Here is a 21,374-nt window from a genome sequence, read left to right as displayed (position 1 = left end):
GGTCAGCATCATCTTTTCTACCACATTATCTGAACAAGAGTAAACCTGGTTGGATCTATATTTATTAGCAATTGAGGGGCCCTTGTAAACTGAGTCACTATTCCCAAATTCTCAGATATTTTGCTCATGCCAGATTTAATTTAGTGGCATTTTATATTTTACCATTTGTGTGTGTGTGTGTGTGCTCGCGCGTGTGCGTGTGCGTGTGCGTGCGCAGGGTAGCCTGCTACCAAGAAGAGATCTCAGAATATAATGCTGCTTACAGTTCTATGAACAGTTTTTTTTCACCTGACAAGCTTAAAACTTTCCCAGTCAGGCCAGCCAGAAGTTCTTTGCAGAAAGCTTTCTGATGGGTGCTACAGATACAATAGTGATAGGAGACGCACTCTTCATCTCAAATGAGCTTTGGATACCTGAGCTATCCTATGATAGTATTCCAGAGTGTGATATGTTCTACTCCTTTGTACTTGCCATCTGGCTAATGATTGGATTCATTCTGCTGTTTGCCTCATCTGGCTAATGATTATACTCATTCTGCTGTTTGCCTCATGAGGGAGAGAGGCTTTTTTCTAGAAGTTGAAACAATTAACTCAGTATAACTATTGTGAAGTTTTCAAATGCAGTTCCTTAAAATTGGACTTTATAGCTCAGAGTTTGCTGGGAAACAGAATTGGTTAAGGACTGCCGTCCAAATGGGGAAATAAAGTGATTATGACATCTTCGTTATATGCTGGAAAGGGATGTCACAAGGCTTGTTATTGCAGCACAGCTTTAGCGAAACTAGAGTGTGTTTGTTCTTGGAGAAGATTTTTCTGCCTCTTTAAAGTACTACCTCTGATACTTTAAGAAAGCCACTTAATATCCTTTTGAAGGGAGATAGGTAAGGGAAAGTCAACTTGGGAAATCTCCAAATAGAGGACTCTGATAGGAGAGTATAAGCACCTTGCTGCAGATCTAGCCCATAACTTGAATTATTCTGGGCTGTGACTGTTCTGAAGCCAAGAGGAAATGCTGAGTCATAATTAGCAATTGAAAAATGGTAAGGATATGATTTTACTAAATCCCTCATTTTTCCTGTGATACTAGTAGACTTTGCTAGAATTTCAACCATAAAGAGGAAAGATCATTGTGGGGGGGGGGGGGTTGTTTTCTTTCTTTTTTTTTTTTTTATTGTGGTGAAATACACATAACATAAAATTTACTATTTTAACCATCTTTAGGTGTACAGTTCAGTGGCATTAAGTACATTCACCATGCTGTGTAACTATCACCACTATTCATTTGCAGAACTTTTTCTTCACTCCAAACAGAAACTATACCCATGAAGTACTAATTCCCCATTCACTGTCTTTCTCCCCGCCCTTGATAACTTCTGTTCTACTTTCTGTGTCTTAAGAATTTGCCCATTCTATGTTCCTCATATAAATGGAGTCATGCAATATTTGTCCTGTGTTTGGCTTCTTTCCCATAGCATAATGTCTTCAGGGTTCATCCATGTTGTAGCATGTGTCAGAATAATACTGTATTGTATATTTTAAAGTTGCTAGAAGAGTGGATTTTAAATATTCTCATCACAAAAAAAAAGTAGGTGAGGTTATGGATATGTTAGTTAGCTTGATTTAATCTTTCTACAATGTATGTATTTATTAAAACACCACATTATACCTTATAAATATATAGTTATTATTTGTCAGTTAAAAAAATCCCAAATAGCCAAAAGGTGGAAACAACCTAAATGTTCATCAACAAATAAATGGATAAACAAAATGTGGTATATACATACAGTGGAATATTATTCAGCCTTAAAAAGGAAAGATTAGCAGCTGAGGAAAGTGAGATCTAGAGAGGCAAAATGATTGGATTAGGTTAACACTATGACAGGGCCAGAAATAGAGCCAGATCTCTTAAGAGGCTGCCCAGAGCTCCTTCCGCTCCTGGGGTTCTTAACAACAGGCCCAAGAATAGACTTCATGGAGTTTGCGTCCCTTGAAATTATAGGCAAAAGTTTATGTGTATTTTTTTCTCAATTAAGAGTTTGTTTTGTGAGATTCACAAAAGAGTTTGTGGAAAGTTAAGAATTGCCACATTATATCATGCTGTTTTTCTAATAGTTTACTAAAATCTTTAGACTTTGGGTGTTTTACCCCATTGTCTTTAAATTTTATGTTAAATTTTCCCCATATAGGCCTGTTTCTTACTGCTTCTTTTCAATTAACATGAAATTGAAGTATGGTTATGTACATTTTACACTTATGAAATAACTATTTACAATCTACTCTTTACTGAAAAGTCAAGTTTATAGCCCTCCTGCTTTACCATTTGTGGGGGGAGGTGCATTGTGCTGTTTAGGGTTCAAGTTCTTTTTGTGTTTCTGTGTCAAGACTTATTTTGATAAACTGAGTCTCACTTCTGTGTGAAAATTATGATTTGCCGTTCTTGGAAATAGAAGGATTTTCTAAATGAGATCTGTGTTGTTAAAGAACTCTTGAAATTGTCTCAACAGGTAGTAATAATTATTTAGGATATTTTCGACAGTTTCCCTTTTCTGTAGTCCATGATTTGTTTTGTTTGCTTATTTTTATAAAAACTAACCAAAATGTATTTAATATACATCATAAGGGCTCAACAAGAGACCTAATTTAAAAAACAGAAACAATAGTAATACTACAGCTCAAGATACAGAGTCCTATACAGAGATCAAGGAAAGGACAGACCATCTAAGGAAAAAATAAAAAAGGTGACACAAGGAGAGGCTGGACAACCCTGGTAAGGGCTCCTGGCTGGAGATCTGCTTTGAGTAGGTTTTTTGCAGATACTTCTTAAAAGCTGTGGGGTTTTTCCAGAGCTCAGCAGCATGTGTGTTCAAAGGATTATCTATGTTGGGTTCTTCTACCAGGCTCTGGATGGAGAGCTGGGTGGACCTGACATCATGAAGGGTGGACCACTTGTCCTTCAGGATGTCCAGGCATATGTTACCTGGGTGTCCACAATGCAGGGAGGGTGGTAGCAGGGTGGGAGGAGCTTCACCATGGGTGCCTTGTAAGGGTAGTCACTGGGGAGCTCTAGGGAAAGCTTGTATCTCGGGTCCTCATATACTGTGCCCACGGCATTGTGGATGGTCCCTGCCCATTTGGAAAAGTTGTCTGATTCAGGAAAGGCAAAAATGCCTTTGCTGTCAGACATCACGAGGGTCATCACCTCCTGCTGTAGCCTCTTGTCCATGGGCCCTGGGTGGTGCCTCCTGCCAAGCTTGGCTCCTTTACTGGTGTTGGCGACTCTGGGTTGCTGTTTTGGGAGGCCATCTGGGTAGCAATTGGCAGGAAGACAAACTCAGAACACACCTGCCCCCAAGATTGTTAACTATCACTTAGTTCAGTGACAGGGAAAGAGAGATTTTATTGACTTGTTGCTCTTTTGCTTTAGCTTATGTTTTGATATTATGAATATGGATGTGTTTGTGATCTGAAAATTCACATTAAATAAAAGGTTACCAGTCTTGCCTGAGAAATCTTAGCCCCAGAAGAGTACCCAGAACACCTAGAGTACCCAGTACTCCTGCTTTAGGTAGGTGCACAGTTGTCTTCCCTAATTTGAAGACCCGTTTTCCCCTCATCCTAACTAGTTAGTGATGGATAAAGTAGGGACAGCATCCCAGTTTGCAGACTCTTGGTTTAATGAATGCTAGTAAGTGACAAGTTGAGATGAGTGTGGCATTGGGAGTCATCTAAGAATGATAGAGCCAGATGCTATCAGAGATCCAGCTGATAGTCTCACTCACATCAAAAAGAAGGAATCTTGAGACCTGGATCACCTGTGTGGGGGTGGGACAAGGCTTGAGAGTAAGAGGCAGCTCCAGGTAGTGACTAAGTATGCAAACTTGGAAGTCACACCTAAGTGTGCCTTTTGGCTCTGCCATTTTTAGCTGCGTCACTGGACACATTAAGTAACTTTCCTCTCTAAGCCTTGATTTCTTTACCTGGTAAATAAAGGATAATAATACCTACTTCCTGGAATGATAACCAAGTGCCTGGTGTATGCAGTGTGAAAAATCAGGGCTTATTTATCATACAGATTCTGGTTATCTTGTGGAGCAAATAAAGTGGCTATAAATACTTCAAAGTGAAGAGACAGTGTGGTATGGTGGAATTGCTTAGGGATGAAGAGCTTAATTAAAATCTGAGCTTTTCCATTTAGTAGTCTGTGTGTCTCAGAAAATGTCACCTCTCCACTTTGAGTCTGTTTCTCCTCTCTTTGATAATACCTGTTCTGCCTACAGCACAAGGTTATTTGGAATCAAATGAAATTTGTACAAATATTTTGTTAAACTCTAAGGTGCTGTAGTTTCTTATAATTATATAGTAATAACATCAGGAAAATTAAAGTTCACTGATCAGTTAAACTTGAATTCCAGTTGATTGGTCTACCAAGAGTATCTTTTTGTAATATTTATTGTAGTTCTTTGTGAATTAAAGTTAGTAGAGAAGTTGGGATAATTATAGTTACACCAGCTAATTTTTGAATCCAATGTCTACCTCTGTGAAGCTCTATCATCTTGGGTGGAATTCACTTAACCTCTCCAAACCTCAGTGCCTTTTTTCTAATATGGTAAGAATAAAAAGGACTGTTTACAGTGGGCTGCTTCAAGAAATAAATGAAAGAATCCACGTAGAGGGTGAACTCAGTGACTGACATAAATGTTATCTCCTACCCTTTCCTTAGTTTTCCTTTTCTTCTGTGCCTTTATCAGTTTTTTATACATTAAGGAAATTTTGCCAAAATCCTGAAATTTTAGGCAGCATTTGGATGTCCGTACTTGATAAAGATTTGAAATTATTCCCTGGTGTAATAGATATCACTTTAAATACAATTAGTGTGGCTCTCTGATACGTTCTGTGTTGTTGATGCCTGTAGGTTAATAGATCATGGAATTCTAAATTGATAAAGAATCATTTACAGTGTTGCCACCCTTACAGGAAGAATATTTCTAAGATTTTCAACTCTGGTGTTTTGACATACAAGTGCTGAAATATTTCAATTGCCCTGAGAGCCGGTGTAAAGCTACATGACTAACACCAGTTGTTGAGTAAGGCAAATCATAACTAAAGCCAAAATGTTTCGTTATGTTAGTTATACTCAGTTTCCATTTTTATTGTCAGGGGGCTCAGACCTTTCAAACCCATTGTACAGACAGGGTCACAAACCCCTCACATGCCAGGCTGGGTCACCAAACCCCTCACACGCAGGCCCACAAGCTCTAGGTAGTTGGGAAAGATCCCGGGAGCCATTGGCAGATGACAGGAGCTCAGGCAGCAGCAGCAGCATCTTCCAGCAGCAGTGGAGGTGGCCTCTTGGGGGGGGGGGGGGGGGGGCGCTGAGGGCACTGGGCAGCAACAGCCTCCAGCAGCAGTAGCTGCCACCCCGTGACACCCCCCCCCCCCCCCCCCCGCGGGGGGGGGGGGGGGGGGGCGCTGAGGGCACTGGGCAGCAACAGCCTCCAGCAGCAGTAGCTGCCACCCCGTGACACCCCCCCCCCCCCCCCCCCGCGGGGGGGGGGGGGGGGGGGCGCTGAGGGCACTGGGCAGCAACAGCCTCCAGCAGCAGTAGCTGCCACCCCGTGACACCCCCCCCCCCCCCCCCCCGCGGGGGGGGGGGGGGGGGGGCGCTGAGGGCACTGGGCAGCAACAGCCTCCAGCAGCAGTAGCTGCCACCCCGTGACACCCCCCCCCCCCCCCCCCCGCGGGGGGGGGGGGGGGGGGGCGCTGAGGGCACTGGGCAGCAACAGCCTCCAGCAGCAGTAGCTGCCACCCCGTGACACCCCCCCCCCCCCGGGAGCATCATGGGGGTGGGGGCGCCGTGGATCAGAGCCACTCATCCTTTCTACTTAAGTCCATAACCCAGGAGGACACCTGGGCGCAGGTGCATATTTACATCAAATGCTTGGCAAGATTCTGAACATCTGGGGGCCCTGATCATTCTATATTTTCCCAACAACCAGTTTAAAAGTATTTTTCCTCATACATTTCATCTTATTTTCAGTATCAGTTGAACAAATCTGCCTTTATCGAGTGCCTGAACTGCAGTAGAAACCATGATTGGTACATCACAGGTATTATTTCAACCTTATCACAGCCTTTTTGAAAAGGGCATTATCTGTGTTTTAAAGGTGAAAGATGGAGGCTCAGAGATTTGGGGGGGGGTGCGGCTGGCCAGTATGGGTATCCAAACCCTTGACCTTGACGTAAGACCGCCCTCTAGCCAACTAAGCTAACTGGTCAGCCTAGGTTCTAGCCCCAGGCTACATAGGAAGTGGTAGAGCTGCTATTAAACAGACATTCCTGGAATTCCGAGGCCCATATTCTCCCCTCTACAAAGATTTGATAGAGGAAAAGAAGAGAGACTCAGGAAGAGGCTACTGGGATATAGGATGGAATAGCGCTTAATTTTGACAGGGTTCTATTGCTTTCCATTTAGTCCTAGCCTCTGTCTTTCCTGAGGAAAAAAAGGTCCTCACTATAAAAACTTCACATTTATATTATCCATCATATGATTTTTAAAAGTATGATTCGTTACACTCAAGCTTTCCGTTTATGCTCTGATTCTCATGACAGCCTGATGAGTGGGTAGGATAGGTGTTATTGTCCCTATTTTATAATTGAGAAAACTGAGGCCAGAGAGGTGAAGTGACTTGCCCAAGGTCACAAAGTTACAAAGTAACAGAACCGGGCTCAAGCCCAAAGTCCAGTGATCTGTTCAGGTTGAGATGACACACGTGAATGTACAGAATACAGGCCCAGCCTGGCAAGCACTAGGTACTCAGTCATGATTTATTGTGGTAGGTAATATAGACCCTTCTCAGGTTCTTGAGACACTTGCACTTGAAACATGAGTTTAGGGTCAGGTGGTAGAGTAAATACTGAAGCATACATATTTCACATTGGAACCACGTATTGAGCAAGCTGTTCCTTCAATATAGTGATTGCCTTTTAGTGTCCTCTTCTAGTACTTGACAAGTGGGTTCTCAGTAACCCATCTGGTGCAAAAACAAGTTTGGAGCCTTTACTTTTGCTTAGGAGGGGGAGGGAAAGAAACAATCACACAAACTTACCTTCAAAGTAATAGCCAGAGAGCAGGATTTGGGATGACTTGACAGTTCTCTGGCATAAGTCCCATTAATCTGTCTCTCTGTCCATTCATCCATCTGACCTCCTTTGTCATTGTGTGATCTGGGTCTTTCTTTGTGTTTTAGTAAAGATGAGGTGGTAGAACTGAGTGGAAACTGGGCGGGGTGGGGCCCGGGCACACCAACATATATTGAATACCTGCTTTATATTATGTGCAGTGCTACTTTGGTGCTTTACGTATATTCTCACTTAAAACCTCTCAACAAAGGTGTAGTTAGTATAGTCACTATTCTTTCTACAAATGAGAAAATAGACCCAGAGAGGCTAAATAGCTTGCTCAAGGCAGTGTGTTTAATAAGTTGACATTATTCACAAGCCTGTCTTTAGGTTGTTTTCAGACTTACTGGTAGATTTTGTAAGGAGGCATGTTTGGTAGCATTGGTAGGCTTTTTACCAAATTAATTTGATTATGATTTATATATCTGGATTTCAGTGCCTTTTTTTCTCTTTATGTAAATTTTCAACTGGACAGCTTTATGAAATTTGACATTTCATATTTTTCAAGCCATTGAGCTAGTAATCTCAGGATTACTTCATCTGGCAACGTGCTAGAAAATTACAAAATGTACTTTCTGAGGATAATATTTGTATTTATATAACAGTAACTCTAGTTGCTATTTATTGTATTTGTTCTAGGCATTTTGCAAATTCTTATATATTTATTCTGTCTTTAATAACCCCTCTGGGGTGGGCACATTATCTTCATTTCACAAGGAAATAGCTACAGCTGGTAAGTGATAGAACAGTAATTTGAACCAGAAAGTAACTCCAAAGCCCATGAACTCTTAGACTGCCTTTGACTTTCTCACAGGATGGGTGGTTTTAGAAGTTGGTTGGAATCAAAAGCTATTCCAAGCTTCGTGTTTCTTTCTGTACACTTCTTTTCTCTCCCTGCTGTATGTGTGCAAGTGGTCTGAGTATGTGTTTATTCTCGGTTGCTGTGTAACATTTAGGCCTCAGAGTTTTTCTTCAGAGTTGTGAAATTACACAGCTTAATCTATGGTAACAAATTACTGTATGGCAACAGTATGTGCTTTTAAACACTTGTTTCTGACTTCATTTTAGGCTTGAGTGGAAGAAAATATGCACCTGAAATATAGGGCTTGATAGGTGTATGTGAGAAAATGAAGGATCAATTGGTACTTTCTACTCTCTAAAAAACACAACTTTCAGTAACCATTACACATTATTTTAATTTGGTCAATTTTGAAGTTTCTTTAAAGGCATACAAGTGGGAAGAATGATTTGAAAATTTTATCTGCATTTATGAGTATTATTAACAGAAATAGAATTGATCATTAATCAAGGGGGGGAAAAGTGTGTTGAATAAACATTTTGGCTAAAATCAATATTTGGCCAAAGATGAATATCACCAGCAAAGAATGAAGTTGTATAATAGAAGAATAAATATGAGATCATATAAAATATAACTAACCCTGTACATTTATTAAAATTTAATAGTTCTGTTTTTAAAAGTTGGATCTTGTAGTGGAAAAACAATAATTCCTCAGCATTACCAGCATCTAGATTGTTCTTGATTCATTAATCATCATACACACTTTCTTTTTTTTTTTTTTTCCTTTTTGTCTTTTTTCGTGTCCAGCAACGGATCGCAACCCTCAGTGTTGCGCCCGCACCTCGCTCAGCCAGTGAGCGGGAACCGGTCTGTATGTGGGATCCGAACCCTCGGCGGGAGCGCCGCCGCGCTCCCAAGCGGCGCACTATAGCAGTGCGCCACCGGGCCAGCCCATCATATTCACTTTCTACTGGCACATCAGTAATATCTCCAACTTATAATTCAGGAAAGTTTTTGAGTAACATGTTTTCTATAAGAAAGTTTGTATTAGGACCCTTGGCTTAGGGAATCACAAAAATCCTTTAGCTGCTGAAATTGGTTAGCATTGTATAACAATCATTTTGATGAGGTTTTGTTTAAATGTTTACTGTCCATAACTTACAGCTATAAAGAGTTGTATTCTTGAAGTATTCTTATTAAAGTCTGTTGTTTTGACATTTGATTAATGCAAACAATATGTATTTTGGGTTACCTAGTCTTTTTTCTTTTTTTTTTCCTTTTTGTCTTTTTTCGTGTCCGGCAACGTATCGCAACCCTCAGTGTCGCGCCCGTACCGGACCGGGACCGGCAACGGGATTGCAAACCTCAGTGTTGCGGCCGCACCTCTCTCAGCCAGTGAGCGGGAACCGGTCTGTATGTGGGATCTGAACCCTTGTTGGGAGCGCCACCGCGCTCCCAAGCGGCGCACTGTAGCAGTGCGCCACCGGGCCGGCCCTACCTAGTCTTTTTTTCTAACAGATTTTTCATATGTACATTTTACATCTGGAGTGAGGATGATTTATCATAGTTACTACACATAATTTTGGCCATTTTCTTATAGAATTTGGAGGTGGCAGTATTGACATTCTGCTTTTAATTTTTTTCTTATGTGAATAATTTACAAACAGAACTTTCCCTAGAAAGACACGTGGCCTAAATGGTATGAAGTATCTATAATTTTAAAAAAATTATTATTTTTTAATGGTATAAATGCTAGTTAACAAGAAGTTAACAAAAACAGGAGTTTTTATACGAGGGTACTTCAAAAAGTTTGTGGAAAAATAGAATTAAAAGATAATACAAATCCATGAACTTTTTGAAGTACCATCATATCATCTGTATTAGTCCTTTTGGTGTTGCTATAACAGAAATACCTGTGACTGGGTGATTTATAAAGAAAATGAAATTTATTGCTTATAGTCTCTGAGGCTGAGAAGTCCAAAGTCCATGTGGTGGTGGAGACAGTGACCCAAGGGTCTCACATTGCAAGATGGTGGAAGCAGAGAGAGCAAAAGGCAGATTCTCCTCTTCTTTTAAAGCCCTCAGAACCATACCCATGACCACCTTTTTAATCCATTAACTACTGCAAGGTCCTACAATCCAATCACCTCTCCAAAGGCTCCACCTTTCAATTACCACAATAGGGTTTCCCACCCTCTTAATAGTCACAGTGGGAGCTAAGTTTCTAATACATAAAACTTGAGGGACATAATTCAAATTTCAGTGAGTTTTGGTGGGACATAATTCAATCCACTACATCATCTAATATCTATGGTCCTTCACACCATTTAAATTTTTATAAACAGTTGTTGGCTTAAAAAAGATAAAATGTTCTTTCTAAAGTTATATAGCCAGTGCACTTGGTGAAAAAGACATTGTGTCTTTATTGTGACCTATTTTATTTGTCTAACTTTCTAGATAAGATTAATCCATTCCAATTATAAGTTAAGAAAAGTACTGAATCAGGCCAGTGCACTATGACAAACACACAAGGTCCTTAGAAGCTTATTGGACTTAAGTGTGTGTTATTTTCTTGAATTTTAATGATAGTCACCTGATACATAGTCAAGTGAACTTCATGCCTGAAAGTAGGGGTCCTGCCCAGACTGATGAGCAAAAACTTCTTTTTCTTTTCCAGAACTGGAAAAGCTAGTTTGAGTGATGACTTCATTATGATTAAAGTTCTCAGTTTCTATATGTCGAACAAATTGCTTATCCATAGAATTGTGGAATCTTCACAGTTGGAAGCTTGTTAATCAGCTGATTTTAATGTTCACCATTACACTGGACTTACAGATTCATATTTAGCTCTTAATCTTTCTGTCATATTAAGTTTTAGATGCTTTTCAGTAGTAAAACTGGAAGAAAGGGATGTGCATTCCTTTCTATCTTGAATAGGTTATTTAAATTGGTAAACATACAGGGTTGCTGTTTGATTTTGTTTTGTTTTTGCTCCATGAGAAAGCTAAAGAAACTCTTCACATTTTAGAGATGAGCTCTGTCCCTCCCTCCCCCACTTTCCCCCTCCTCTTTATGCTTGGATATTAGACTTTTCTTCCAGATCTGTTTTCTGTCATCCGTTTGAAATTACTTTATCCAGGTATATCATTCTTCCCAAGTTTCAGATTATTTTGTAAGCGTTTCTCTCTTTAAGCATTTCTTTCTTCAACCTAGAATTCGATTTTGGTCAACAGTGTTAATGTTCTCACTTTCTTTTTTTTGCCTAAGAGTGTGAGCTTTATTTATTTATTTATTTTTCATTTAATAACTCATTTATTCAATATTTATTGATCACATTTATTGAGCAGCTACTTCATACAAAGCACTATGGAGGACTACAAGCCTATTAAGATTTAAACAATAAAAATGTAAGGGAGAATCATTATTGACATCGTAGCTAATATTATCAAATAATACCTATTTGGTACTTAATATTCTTGCCAGTAGACCAAGGTGTTTACTCCTTGCAGAAATCCTAGGAGACAAATTATTTTATTGGCCCCATTTAACAGATGAGGACACAGAAATTCAAAGTGGTCAATTTAGGTCAGTGGTGGAACTGGAAATGGGAATAAGAGTCATAAAAAGGACAAAGCTTTGCACATGCACAATATCTGTCATCACACTGGAAAGGAGAGAAACCACCCCAAGTCCAACAATCGTAAATTGGCAAATAATTCTACCTCTACACAATTATACTTCAGTAAAGCTCTAGAGATATTAAATGAATAATGTAGATCTACTTATTGACCCAGAAATATGTTTACAATAGGCTAATTTTTAAAGTAGCTATTACAATGACATTGTATTATAGCAGTATTTTTTTTTAAAACTTTGTGTGTATGTATACATAGAAAAAAAATCGGGATGAAAGGCACTTTGAAGGCAAGAATGCTTTTTCTGTTTTGCACGCCTCTGTATACTCAGCATGTAAAACAGTGTCCAGCAATGTTCTCACTTTCAAAGTAATTCTCAGGTGCATGTGTTTCTACTCTTATTAAGTAACATCAAGCACTAGGTATGCAGGCGACATTAAGTAGTTAGTAAGCCAATAACTGTCATGGAATTGACAAAGAAACACAAGTTCTGACAGATCAACCTAGCTTGTATATAAATATAAATGCAGTAACATTTAAATAGAAACCTCTATGTAACCACTTCTAATTTGTAATCACTTCAATGACTTAAGTCATCCAGGGAGTGAGAGGGTTGAAAAGAGAAAGTGCATTACGGGGTGAGTAGAGATTGGTTAACCTGGGATTGTTTCTTCAGTGAGGATCTATTTGAAGTGTCTGGTGTTGGTTTGGGGATGAACTTAACATAACCGTGTTGGAGTCTTTCCTGAGACTTCTGTGTCATGTTTATTTCTCCTGTGTTCCATTCAAGTAGCCCTCTGTGTATGACACCTCCCCTTCGTTGTCTCTGTCCTCTGACTTAGGTGAGCAAGAGGGAGGATTCTTTTTTAAAAAGTTAAGTTATACGTAATAATGTTATTCATAATGCCACTACCACCATAAGGCAGGTTTATTTCATTATCAGATATTACCTCCCACATTGTATAGAGTTTAGCAGTTGCATCAATGTTCAGTTTTGTAGTCTATTTTCACTTTATCATATTTTTATCTATTTCTGTGGTCATTATAATTATTTTAAAGCACTATAAAATATTTTATCATAAGAATTTAAACTATTCAACTAATATTGAATGTTAATTTCTGATTTTTTTAAATATTAAAACTAATTAATGCTGGAGTGAGCCTCATCTTTTACTTACTGATTTTTGCTTCTGTTAAATTATTTACTTAGGACAAATTCAAAGGAATTGTATAATTAGGTCAAAGGATATAATACTTGCAACTCCAGTATTTATTGCAATCCTGCTAGCCTTAGCTCTGCTTTTCTTTTCTTTTTTCAATCAACTGGCCCCTGTAGGTCACTTTAATGTGGTGTTTTACAACCTTGGCTGCATATTAGAGTAACCTGGGGATTCCAATTACACATTAGAATTTCCCGGGGAGTGTTAAAAAACACTACCTGAGAGCCACCTCTAGATATTTTGAGTTAACTGGTATTAGGTGTGATCTGGACATCAGGATTTTTAAAAGCTCTCCAGGCTACTCCGAAGTGCAGTAAAGGTTAAGGCATTGCTTTAATGAGAAAATAGGCCTTAACATTGCATCTGAAAATTAATAACTGAGAATTATTCATTGAATCAGGTTAGTGACTTAAATCTGATTCAGTAAGAAGAATTAACTAAGTAGCTTGATCACATCAATAAGTATTTAGATGTTACTGTAGTATAACATTAGCTTAATTTTAATTTTTACTTATCCTGTGAATGTTGGCATATTAGATATTGATGCATATATAACTAACAATTATGGTAGTATATTGAAAATTACCTTTTTCAAGATCTTGAAAGCAATGCAGTAAGGTGGGACTAGAAGACAGAATTTTGTATATTAGGGCTGGCCCTGTGGCTCACTCGGGAGAGTGCGGTGCTGGTAACGCTGAGGCCGCGGGTTTGGATCCTGTATAGGGATGGTCGGTGCGCTCACTGGCTGAGCGTGGTGTGGACCACACCGTGCTGAGGGTTGCAATCCCCTTACCGGTCCAAAAAAAAAAAAAATTTTGTATATTAGAGGAGCATGATATTCCCAAAGTCATGGAACCACTGAGTGAGGGAACCAGAGTAGCCCCTCAAGATAAGCAAGCGAAAAATGAACACCAGAAGCCATGATCCACAAACTGTACCCCATATCCATGATGCACACTAATCTACAAATTGGACACTAATCTCCCAAAGTGTGCACTTTGAAAATATTTTATTTGTTTCATTGGTCCACTTTGGTGCAAAATAGGCAGCAGAGGTATTTTTCTGTGGTGGTTTAGAATGTCAGCCCAAATCCTGGCTCCATCACTTACTAGCTGTTAGGCAAGTTATTAAATTTCTCATAACTTCAGTTTTTTCATCTGCAAAGTTGGGTAATAATATTCTTCACAGGATAGTTAGAATAAATGAAATGATACATGTAACATGCATAGCTCAGTATCTGATACATTGTTAAACAATCAATATTAGCAATAAAAGAAAGTGGTTATGGTGTGTACCCCCTACCCCCCTTGTTTGTGGAAGGAAATAGGAACTAATATATTTTCTTTGGTGGCTGGCTGGTAAGTGAACTGAACCCTTGACCTTGGTGTTATTTTTTAAAAATCTAATATTTAATGAGTACTTGCAATATATATATATTAAAGATATTTATATATCTCTATCCATATATCTTTAATCTTTAAAACAACTTTGACCTTGGTGTTATTTTTTAAAAATCTAATATTTAATGAGTACTTGCAATATATATATATATTAAAGATATTTATATATCTCTATCCATATATCTTTAATCTTTAAAACAACTCTGTAAAAAAACCCGATATTATCCCCACTTTTTTTTTAACAGATGAAAAAACTCAGGGTTATAGAAGCTAATTAGTTTCAGATCATTCCATGGTATAAGTGGGACTCTCCTCAGACTTCAGCACCATGCTTTTTCCATCACACCACCCTGAGATTTAGCCTCTACGAAATCTCAGTTTGACATAAATAAATTTGTAGTGAATTGGTATGGCTAGTCTTTTTTCCTCCTTAGGAAAATGTAGGTGCCTGGCTGGTGCCAGTTTTGTTAACAATGTGGGCATGCCATTTTTCAGCCTGCCTGAGTTGATACTGTCCTTCATTTGAGTAGAATGTGCTCTTTTGATAACAGCTAGGCAATGAGAACTTGGGCTACGCAGTTTGTTCTATATTTTATCAAGTCTCATGAGTGCTCATCATTCTGTTGAGTAATTCAGCAGATGGTGGACTTTGGAGAATGTGTGTTGAAAAATGTTCTACCTGGAGTGAACATTCTTTTGACTCATAAAGAAGTTTTTCCCTAAAAGGCCTCTTTCTCCATGCTGCCTGCAAATGACCCTAAATACTTTTTCCTCTGGGTACCCTGTGAGGCGTTCCTATGATGACCAGCCCTTTCCACTTAAAGCGATGCAGCACATATAATGGGGAGAGCACAGACTGGATTCAAATCCATTACTTATTATCTATGTGCTAAGTAAGGAGGATACTAATATTTATTGACTGCCTACCATGTGCCAGGCATTATATCATTTCTTTAGTGTCCTCTTTAATTGTCACAGAAATTTTGTAAAGGGACTATTATCATCATCTTTTTATAGATCAATATACATGCTCAAAGAGGTTAAGTATCTAGCCCAAGTTCCCACTTCTTATAAGTGGTAAAGTTTGATTTTGAACCGAGGTTTAGCAAACTACTAATATATGTAGTATACCTTGAGCAAATGAGGTAACATTTCTGAATCTCAATTTCCTCATCTCTGAAACAGGAATACTACTACTTTGAAGGATTGATATGAAGAGTGAATTAAATAGTGTACCTAAAAGCAACTGCCAGGATGCTTGTGTCTTAGTAGATACTCAAATAATATTAGTTTCTTCCCTACCTTATGTAAATACTAATCATAGAAGAATGAAAGAATTGTCTCCTTGACCTTTTTAAAAATCAATGTTTTATATTTAACTTTTTATTTGGAAAAATTTTGAACTCATAGAAAAGATGCAAGAATAGTACAATAAACTTCATCTAAATCCACCAGTTGTTAACATTTTGTTACATTTGCTTCGTCTATTTGTGTGTACATAAATATATATATAAATTTTATATATATATAAATTTTACTGAAATCTTTGAGAGTAGGTTGCAGATATCATGATCCTTTGTTCCTAAATACATCAGCATATATTTCCAAAGAACAGGAGGTGGCAGTAACAACACTTAAGTCAAACCGTGACTATTTAACTAATTAATGTTTGACCTTAGACTGTGTGTTTAGTTTTATCCTTGATAAAGGTATCCTCATAGCCCTGGCATCTAGCACAGTGCCTACCTTTTAATAGGTATTCAGTAAATGTTTCACTGAATGATCTTTGAATATCACATTATGAAGCTAGACTATGAAAACAAGATTTTGGTTGGGAGTAATTGGTAAAGAAAGTGACTCACTTAATTCAAGAGAAAATAATAAATTGTACAAGAAAGGAATCATAGTACATTTCTTGGATCAGCTGTGAACAGCATATCTAGATGCATAGTAATGTAGATACTGAATATTGATCCAACCAAAATTGAGGAGAAAAGGACAAGCTGTTTGCATGGGGGTTTTTTTTTGGGGGGGGGGACATGTGGTGAGCTAAATACTCATTATCTATGTTGGGAAGTCAATTTGTAATTTCTCATCAGTCTCAACTCCCAGATTCCTCTTCTGTTTGCATGTCTGGCTCCGCTTTGTGATTCTTTCATTTGGAGATGTGTAGTTTTTAGATAACATGGCCTAAAAATGGTAGGCCAAGATTTCATTTGTTACTCAGGCCCCCCCCCCCCAAATAGTGATAAAGAGAAATTCTTTGTAATTGTTATTTCTGTATTTTGTACTGATTGTAGATCCTAAACTTTCAGTAAGTTGCAACTTCAATAAACACTATCCTAGACCTAAGGAGCCTGTATTCTAGGGAGAGAGAAAAGACAAGTATATAAATAAACATTATATAGCCCAAACAAAGCCATAAGAGAGTAGTAGAATAAGGACCTTGTGTATTCAGAGGGGAGAAAAGATCCCATATCAGTAGGAAGAAGAGTAGAAAAAGAGATCAGAAAGCTAGACTAAAAGAGGGATGGACTTTGGATGGGCTAGCATCCCTAGCTGATGAGGTGTGTTTCAGGAATGGACATTTACTGTTTGGCTGCAGAATAGGGTATTAGAATACTAATTGTGGCTGGAAAAGAACATTGGCACCATAATGTGGAGAACGTTGATGGCCGGGCAGAAGAGCTGCTGGTGCCGCATGGCAATGAAGGCACCATCGTAGAATGGAAAGAGATAGTTTTAGTCTGGTTCTGCTTATTAGCTTTGTGGCCTTGGTCATGAAGTTCTGTGGCTTTCTGCTTTATATATCCGTACAGTAGAGATAGGATGCTTCATAGAATGATTAAGATTGAGAAGATGCAGGTGATATGGGTACACAAAGCATGAGTTTCACTCCCAATGCAAAAAGAACAACAAAAAGGTAGTTTTGTTTAGCATAGCAAAATATTTGAGCAGGAGAAGGACATCACTGTTACTTTGAAAACAATTACTTGTAGATTTGGAGGATGGTGGAGATTCTAGGGCAGTTGGCCTGTAACAAGAGTGGCTGCAAGAGTCCAGGTAATTTAATGAAGGTCTGAACTAGAGTGGTGCATATGGGAATTGAAATATAGGGGCTGACTAGGAGAAGCATTGCAAACATAAAGTCAACAGAATGTTCTGAACAAGGGAAATGCTATTTCTAGGGATAATGGTGGTTTCATTAATGGAAATAAGTTTGGAGTTGCTGCTGCTTTGGGGAATGTAAAATTGAGGTTTGAAATTTGAGGGTGCCCACTGAACATGCATTAACTAAAGACATTCGTCAAGTAGTTGGAAATGTGGGGCAGGAAGTCAGAGAGACTTTGAGGCAAGAGAGATTTTGCAGGTGAAATGGGGCTGTTGGGAAAGGACAGATGAAAGAAGAGATGAACTGAGTTCAGAGAGTTGATGTGTTCACATCTAAGATGTGAGATGAAGAGGAGGAGCCAACAGTGGATGAATAGGATGGGTTTTTTGTGGATGGCAAGTGAGAATAAATGTCAAAAGAAGAGTCAGGTCAACAGTTTTAAATTCTGCAAAAGTCAAGGATGATGGGGACAAAGAAGGGCCATTGGATTTTGGGATTTATTTGTCACTGGAGACCTGTGGGAGTAGTGGGAGCCAAATTGCACATCCTCAAAGTGTTGAAATGGTTGGAAAGGAAGTAGAGATGGTGAGTGCCTCCTGGAAGAGGAGGGGAGGCAGCAGACAGAAAGTGGTTCAATGGGTTTAGAGCAGGGTTCCTCAACCCCAGCACTACTGACAGTTTGGGCCTGATGATTCTTTGTTGAAGGGAGCTGTCCTGTGTCCTGTCTCTGTCCCCACCCCCAAGTTGGGACAACCAAAGATGTCTCTAGACATCACCACATGTCCACTGAGGGCCAGATTCCTTGGGCAGGCAAGAACTTCTTGTCTGCAGGGTTGAATACGGCTGCTCTGTCTTCTGCTGGTATGGGGGAAGGAACTAGTTCAGAAGCAGGAGGAAAACCAAGGGCAGCTAGGGGGTGATGATTGAAACAGGGATCTGAGGAAGGCAAGAGGAAGTGGAGCAAAATCACAGTCTAGGAGAGGTAGCCTGAAGTTAGAGAGGGTTGGGAGAAGCATTTTTTTCAGGAGGTGATTGTTTTAGTTACATTAGATTGTATTAGTTACGAGCTTCTCACTAAGAAAGGAAAAAAGGTCACTGAGAGTGAAGTAGGCAAGATGTTTGATGCTGAGGGAATTATAGAAGGTTTAACTCCTGTGGAGATCGATTAATACACAAGTGAGTAAAAGCATTACTGAGCAGCAGTGAGGCCTGGCTGAATAGGGACTTTAAAAAATTATTGAAAACATCAGTTAAAATCTTGGGGACTATAAGCCAACCATCCTGACACTATTTTTATTTGTGCATTTTACTGTTTAGACTTATCTTCATGTTTTGCCTTTTTATTTTGCTTATTTCACATAAATTATAGATTTCAATGTTATTGAACTGTTATTTCAGTTATTTTTAATGGCTACATAATAGTTTATAGATCTGTTCTTTAATTTGCCAAATAATGCTTTAGTTACTGACTGGTTAGGTTGTTTTCAGTTTTTAAAAACTATTATACCTAAAGTTGCAGTCAACATTCTCATGCATAGAGCTTTGTTAGATTTTATTAGATGACCCAATAAAGGTTATATATGGTACTTAACACAGGAAATGTATTTGCTTAAATGTCACTTCTGTGAGGCTGTCTTTGACCCACCATATTTAAAATTGCAGCCTTCATCCCTGTTTTATATGTCTCTTTCACACTTGCTGTCTTCTAGATATTTTACTTATTTATCTTGATTGTTTTCTTCTCGCTTGCTAAGTGTATAAACTTCAATAGGATAGGGATTTTGGTTTGCATCACCAGCACCATGAACAGTGCCTGGCACCTAAATACTTGCTGAATGAATGAATGGTGGGGTTTAACAGACCTGTAAGCAAAATGGGTTTGGAAGATTGTCAGTAGCAACAGATACACATGGAAGCCAGTGGAAGAGTGATTGCAGTGACTGGTGTTTAGTATCTAGAGGGACTAGGAAACAACAAAAATCACAGGGACAGTGAATTGGGAGATTGAAGAATTAGCACCTGGAGGTAATTGTAACAACAAAAGCACATTCCTGTGGAAGGAGAAGGAGAAGGTAGAAATAGGTTGTGGTGAGAGAAGGGAATTTCCCAAGGTTTAGATATTAAAAATGGAACAACTTGAGAATTAATAGTGGCAAGATTAATGGAATACTCCATCTTGCTGGGAATGGACTGTATCATCTTTTAATTGCCCCTGCTTTGGCAAACAGTCCCCTCCTAAGATTGTTATATTTAGTTCACATTGAATGGTGGTTTATAAATCATGTTTTGTTTTCAAATTTTTTTGTTGAATTATGGCTATATGTGGTAATCTGAGTAAGCCAATAATGTCTGTCAGAAATTGATTAAGCATGTTAGTGGCAAGGTCAACCCAAGCTTAAAAGCTGAATGTACAGAGTTGTCTTCCCTCATTTAGTGTCGCTGATTGACTTATTGAGTCATTCACTGAAATTTTAAGTGACTGTTTTAAAGGTGCTTTTCTATTTGAGGTCATTACTCAGAGTAGAGCAGCTTGGTAAATGCATAAAACATGTAGCATAGCATATGCTAATCTTATTTTAACCTACTGTTGAGGAGCCACTTTTGAGTTTGTAAATTATGTAGTTTTTTGGAACAGCCTTTTAATTGTTACCCTCAGCCAGTGCATGATTTTCCATTATCTTGTAGGTTTTCCACTGCAGCATATTTCCAACTTTAAATTTTCAATTATTCTGAAGTGAATTGTTGATAGACACATACTATTTAGTAGGGAAAAACTCTGGAGAGTCAGTTGATGTAGTCTTTTTCTTTCTGTCAGTGGATAGTATGTCTATTATTTCTTAATTCTTTAGTTTCTTCAATTTCAAAACATAATAATGATCTCAAATACAACTTTCTTTCTTTGTCTATGAATCTTAGGGATGTGTTTCCAATGTACTGTTTGCTGAGGTGGGATAAAATCTACTGTTTGCTTAGGTGGGATATGGTGGATTCAAAGATATTAATGTTGTCAGGAAAGGAAAAGGAGAAAAGCATCCCAGATAAGGAGGAAAGGGATGATGGAAAGCACAATCTGTTATTTTGCCTGGTCAGAGCTACTAGGCAGCTAGTCAAAATGGTGTTTGAGGATTGTTTTCAGTATGTTTAAAGCTTTCAGAGGAAACGGGTTTTTCTGATAAAATCAGAAAACATGAGATTAGTGATTAAGAAGGGAAGATTTATTAGGCACTATTTTTGAATGACATAAAGAGCATCAGGAGGAGGAACAGGCAACATCAGTGTGTGACTTCTCCTTACCCAATACTATAAACATAGTTCTTCATGTGCATTTTCTCTCATTCTCAAAACAGTGTCTGGATTGTAATATCTCTTGTAGATTATGAAATTAAGGCCCAGGGTAGTTAAGAAATTTGTCTAACATCACATAGCAAGGAAGTAAAGTTCTGGGGTTTATAACCGGAAATCTCCATCCCTGTGCATTATACCATAAATCAAACTAACAAGAAAAGACAGCGACACCAAGGACCAGGGCTTCAGAAATTTGTATTTGTGTTGAATACAGAATAGGCAGTTTAACACTTGAAATGCGTGCCAAGGTACAGTTACCCAGTAATCTTAGATTGTATGGTGTGCCATTGTGTATCTCATCCCTGTTTATCCTATGCCCTGAGGTACCTTCATCTGGAGTGAAAACACAGCATAGATTGTGTATTGTATTGCAGCAGACATTATGGGCATGGGTGTACCTTCTAGAAGCAAGGGTGGAGTCAGAGGTGCTGTGGCCTTTAGAGAAGAAACAGACTTACCTTCTTCAAATCAATTGACTTGTAATAGTGGGATGTTTATTAAAGAGAGACCACGTAAAAAGAGATTGCATGTTTTGAGACTTGTCCTAGAAATGCTTTGTTATATACCTGTACTCTTGTTGGTTTTTGTTACACTTCCCTCTGTGTAACAGAGACGAAAAAAGAATTACTCCATTACTCAAAGCACTGTGTATGCATTGAGAGGCCCAAAAGGACTGAACTTCCGT

General features: G+C 38.7%; 1 protein-coding gene and 1 pseudogene across 1 annotated transcript in view; one reads left to right on the top strand and one right to left on the bottom strand.

Moving 5' to 3' along the window:
- Window positions 1–21,374, top strand: part of AKAP13 (A kinase (PRKA) anchor protein 13) — a 209,339-nt gene that overhangs the window by 26,773 nt on the left and 161,192 nt on the right. The gene's annotated exons all lie outside the window — the stretch shown is intronic.
- Window positions 2,687–3,222, bottom strand: LOC103588344 (annotated as a pseudogene).

This window comes from Galeopterus variegatus, unplaced genomic scaffold, assembly GCF_000696425.1.
Source record: "Galeopterus variegatus unplaced genomic scaffold, G_variegatus-3.0.2 Scaffold556, whole genome shotgun sequence".
Classification (NCBI taxonomy): domain Eukaryota; kingdom Metazoa; phylum Chordata; class Mammalia; order Dermoptera; family Cynocephalidae; genus Galeopterus; species Galeopterus variegatus.
Note: the sequence above shows the minus strand (reverse complement) of the source record. Positions and strands in the feature narration are given on the sequence as shown.